The sequence below is a fragment of the Cadophora gregata genome (assembly GCF_030347475.1).
Source record: "Cadophora gregata isolate MNR1 chromosome Unknown scaffold_79, whole genome shotgun sequence".
NCBI classification, from domain to species: domain Eukaryota; kingdom Fungi; phylum Ascomycota; class Leotiomycetes; order Helotiales; family Ploettnerulaceae; genus Cadophora; species Cadophora gregata.
The window spans coordinates 1-5,459 of record NW_026696001.1 but is presented as its reverse complement, the minus strand read 5'-3'; the positions used below and the strand labels follow the sequence as shown (position 1 = coordinate 5,459).

The following is a 5,459-nucleotide window of genomic DNA, read 5'->3' as shown; positions in this document are numbered from 1 at the left end:
TACCGCACAATTAATTAGCTATGAATTAATATTAAGTTCAGCTATATTACTTGTTGTTATGTTAACAGGTAGTCTAAATCTTACTGTTAATATTGAAGCTCAAAGAGCTATATGATTTATAATACCTCTATTTCCTGTTTTTATAATATTCTTCATAGGATCTATAGCGGAAACTAACAGAGCACCCTTTGATTTAGCCGAAGCAGAATCAGAACTTGTTAGTGGATTTATGACAGAACACGCTGCTGTTGTATTCGTATTCTTTTTCTTAGCTGAATATGGTAGTATTGTTTTAATTTGTATATTAACTAGTATATTATTCTTAGGTGGTTATCTTTATGATTATTTACCTTTGTTTACATTAATGCAATATATAAATTTTGAATATTATATAAATAATTTACATAATGAAAGCTTATTCTCTGGTCCTTTAATAGAAGGATTATTATATGGTTTAACTTTAGGTGTAAAATCATGTACTATGATTTTTATTTTCATATGAGCTAGAGCCTCATTTCCTAGAATACGATTTGATCAATTAATGTCTTTTTGTTGAACTATATTGTTACCTATTGTTATTGCCTTTGTTATACTTGTACCCTGTATACTATATAGCTTTGAAATAATACCCAGTAATATTTCTTTATTGTAAAAAAATTTCATTAACTTTATGTTTTAATTAAATTAATAAAATCAATAAAAACTTTTAATAGGTATAATATATTTAAAATTTTATTTTAGCGCGGTTTACCTTATAGTTATATATGGTATTAGTAAAGATTAAATTTAATATTTAATCCTGAGGGAAATTTGTGTTTTTTTTTTTTTATAAATTATGTTACTTACACTTTTATTATTAATTCCTATACTGGGTGTATTTACTATATCCACAGGTATGTCTTACGAATTGTCTTTTTTAAACATTAATCGTATTAAAACAATAGCCTTAAGTACTTCTATCGTAAACCTTATAGTATCATTAATTATATTTATACTGTTTGACTTCAGTAGTAACCAGTTCCAGTTTGTACAAGAATATCATGAAATTAGTTCTTTTGATTTTTATTTAGGCTTAGATGGTTTGTCTATATATTTTGTTCTGTTGACAACTATTATCACACCAATTGCATTATTAAGTAATTGGAATTCTATAAATGAAAATGTGAGATCATTTGTAATAATAATTTTATTGTTAGAATCATTATTGTTAGCTGTATTTTTAGTATTAGATATATTATTATTTTATATTTTTTTCGAAAGTATATTACCACCGTTATTTATACTAATAGGTTTATTTGGATCAAGTAATAAAGTAAGGGCTAGTTTTTATCTATTTTTATACACTTTATTTGGTTCATTATTCTTATTATTATCTATATTAGCTATGTCTTCTATAATGGGTACAACAGATTTTGATGCTTTATACAAAACTAATTTTAATTATTCAACACAATTATTTTTATTTTATGGTATATTTATAGCATTCGCTGTAAAAACACCTACGATATTCTTAAATACTTGATTATTAAAAGCTCATGTAGAGTCACCCCTAAGTGGTAGTATAATATTAGCTGCTATTGTGCTTAAGCTAAGTTTATATGGTATTTTCAGATTAATATTACCTTTATTACCTAAAGCTTCTTTAGATTATACATATATTATATATCTTATCGGTGTTATTACTATTATATATGCTAGTTTTAGTACTTTAAGAACAATAGATATCAAAGAACTTATAGCTTATAGTTCTGTATCACACGCAGCTGTTTACCTTATCGGTGTATTTAGTAATACTATACAAGGTATAGAAGGTGGTATAGCTTTAGGTTTAGCACACGGTTTTGTTTCTAGTGGTTTATTTATTTGTGCTGGAGGTGTATTATATGATAGATCTGGAACTAGGTTAATTAGTTTCTACAGAGGTATTGCTCAGATAATGCCATTATTTTCTATCTTATTCTTCATTTTATCTTTAGGTAATTGTGGAGTTCCTCTTACTTTAAATTTTGTAGGTGAATTTATGTCTCTTTATGGTGTATTTGAAAGATTACCTTTACTAGGTGTATTTGCTAGTTCATCTATAGTGTTTTCTGCTGCATATACTATATATATGTTTAACAGAATAGCTTTTGGAGGATCTTTCAGTAAATTTTTCGAAGCTAACATAAGTGATGTTAATAAACGTGAATTTTTTATATTACTTACATTAGTGATATTTACAGTTGTATTGGGTGTATATCCTGCTCCAATTTTAGACGGTTTACATTACTCCGTTTCATCTTTAATATACAATAGTTAAATCTGAAGATTATATAAAAAAATCTTTAACATTAATGTTAAATAAAAACTATAAGTAGCTGTAAAAACCCACATAATATGCTAGGTTTATATTTTTCAAATATAGATATTTATTACTATTAAAATAATATAAACTATAAAGGGATTAGCTTAATGGTAGAGCAACCGTTTTACACACGGTAGGCTAGGTGTTCAAGTCACCTATTCCTTAATCTTTTATATATAGTAATATATGTAAAGGAAAATTTACATGTGTCAGAATAATCTTTATATTTAATTATATAATAATGTAAAAATAGATAACTATAACATTGAAAAATATAAAAAATATAATATGCCACAATTAGTTCCATTCTATTTTATAAATCAGGTAACATTTGCTTTTATATTACTTGTAATTATGATATACGTATTTTCTAAATTTATATTACCAAGATTTGTACGATTATTTATTACTAGAATATTTATAAGTAAATTATAATATTTATTATAATTTCTCTCTTTTCTGTTATGTTAAACGTCATATTTAACCCTTATAGGTTTATAAACAAATATAACGTTTAACATATAGATTCAAAGTACCTCGTAATTAAAAATTTAAGCATATATAAAAAGGTTATAATATAGGTTTAAAGTTATTCGCAATTAAAGTTTTAGTCTATAAAAAGGATTAAGTTAGAATATATCAATAAAAATAAAAAAGTAAACTAGCAAATGTCTAATTTAGCTTATACAACAATCACAAGTCCCTTAGATCAGTTTGAAATTAGGAACTTATTAAGTTTAGATGCCCCTATATTCGGTAATTTACATATATCATTAACTAATATAGGATTATATTTAACAATAGGTGCTTTCTTTGTATTAACATTGAATGTTTTAGCTACTAATTATAATAAAGTTGTAAGTAATAGTTGATCAATAAGTCAAGAAACCATTTATGCCACTATACATAGTATAGTAACAAACCAAATAAACCCTACTAAAGGACAAATATATTTCCCTTTTATCTATACTTTATTTATATTTATATTAGTAAATAATTTAATTGGTATGGTACCCTACAGTTTTGCCTCAACAAGTCATTTCATATTTACTTTTGCTCTTAGTTTTACTGTAGTGTTAGGTGCAACTATATTAGGTTTCCAAAAACACGGTTTAGAATTTTTTTCTTTATTAGTGCCTGCAGGTTGTCCTTTAGCATTATTACCTCTATTAGTATTAATAGAGTTTATATCATACTTATCTAGAAATGTTTCTTTAGGTCTTAGATTGGGTGCCAACATATTAAGTGGTCATATGTTATTAAACATTTTAGCAGGATTTACATATAACATTATGACTTCTGGATTTATTTTCTTCTTTTTAGGTTTAATACCTTTAGCATTTATAATAGCCTTTTCAGGTTTAGAATTAGGTATTGCCTTTATACAAGCTCAAGTATTTGTAGTTTTAACTAGTAGTTATATTAAAGATGCTTTAGATTTACATTAATCTATAGTAAATATATAAATTTTTTTTATACCTTTTACTGTGCTAAACTGTATAAATAATAAAGTATGTTTTTGTGATACTAATAGTACAAGTGCTATATTTAGTATAGTATAGGAAAGTCCGGTGCTTATTGAATGTCAACACCTAAAAATGAGTGTTGGGTAAAAACTTGAGTGTTAAATAGAAAATATTTAATATCTTTCTATAGTTCAAAAAACTATAGGTAAATGTATGTAAAACAAATAATAAAAAACAACGATATAAAATAACAACAATAAAAAAAAAATCAACATATCAAAAAAAAATATATACAGTAAAAGAATATTAATGAGAACGCAAGCTTGACATTAGGCCTTATTATAGACTAATAACTATAACAGGATCCGGCTTAAAATTATCCAAAAACAAAAAAAATATCTTAATAAAAAAAAAATTTTTTTTTATTAATTAAGTTAAGATGTATTAGTAATGGTATAGTAATGTACTTCTTAAATTAGTAAAAGTTTATATTTTCTATACCTATAAATTGAGTTTGATGATGGCTCTGAATGAACGCTGTCCAAGTGCTTGACACATGCTAATCGAACGTCTAATCTAATTAATGATTTTTTATCATCTATTTCATTAGAAGTGGTGTACAGGTGAGTATATAACATTTTGGCTGCCTTAAAGTAAGGTTTATAAATACCTTATAATCGCAATGAAAGGAACTAAACTTCCGCTTTAAGAGGACAATAAGTGTTTCGGATAGGTAGTAGTTAAAGTAATGGTTTAACTAGCTTAAAATTCCGTAGTCGAGGCTGAGAGGTCGATCGATCACATTGGGTCTGAAAAAACCCCAATACGTATAGTACAGCAGTGGGGAATCTTGGTCAATAGCCTAACGGCTGAACCAGCAACTTGGGGGAATGAATAGCTTCCGCTAGTTATTTTGGCTGTTTAATTAATTATATACAAAACTTCTGATTTTGTATATAAAAGATTATTCATTTTGATCTTTTTTTGCTGCCGTTGTGGGATCAATTAATTTACCACTCACCGCAAGGCGCGAGGAAGTAATACTTCAGTGGACAAAGTAATATCGATTTTATCGAATAAAGTTCTAGATAGGATACTGATTATGACAATTTCCTGTCTATATGTCTTGACCAAATTACGTGCCAGCAGTCGCGGTAATACGTAGAAGACTAGTGTTATTCATCTTTAGTAGGTTTAAAGGGTACCTAGACGGTATAATTAGTCTTTAATAGGAAACGGTTATACTAGAGTTATATATGAGAAGGTGAGTATTTGTGGAGTAGAGTTGAAATTTTTTAATACCATGAGGACTGGTAAAGGCGAAAGCAACCTTTTATCTAATAACTGACGTTGAGGGACGAAGGCTTGGGTCGCGAACAGGATTAGATACCCTAGTAGTCCAAGCAGATAATGATGAATGCCATAGGTTAGATAAAATTATTTAGTCTATAAATGAAAGTGTAAGCATTTCACCTCAAGAGTAATGTGGCAACGCAGGAACTGAAATCATTAGACCGTTTCTGAAACCAGTAGTGAAGTATGTTATTTAATTCGTAGTTACGCGAAAAACCTTACCACAACTTGAATATTATATTAAGGAAGTCTTATATTATAATAAGAAATATAGAATATATTACAAGCGTTGCACG

The 5,459-nt window shown here is 26.9% G+C and overlaps 1 non-coding gene across 1 annotated transcript; it reads left to right on the top strand.

The window, feature by feature from the left end:
• Positions 1-2,437: 2,437 nt before the first annotated feature.
• On the top strand, positions 2,438-2,509 carry ONS95_013574. The gene has a single exon. It is a non-coding gene; the product is annotated as a tRNA-Val (tRNA).
• The last annotated feature ends 2,950 nt before the right edge of the window (positions 2,510-5,459 follow it).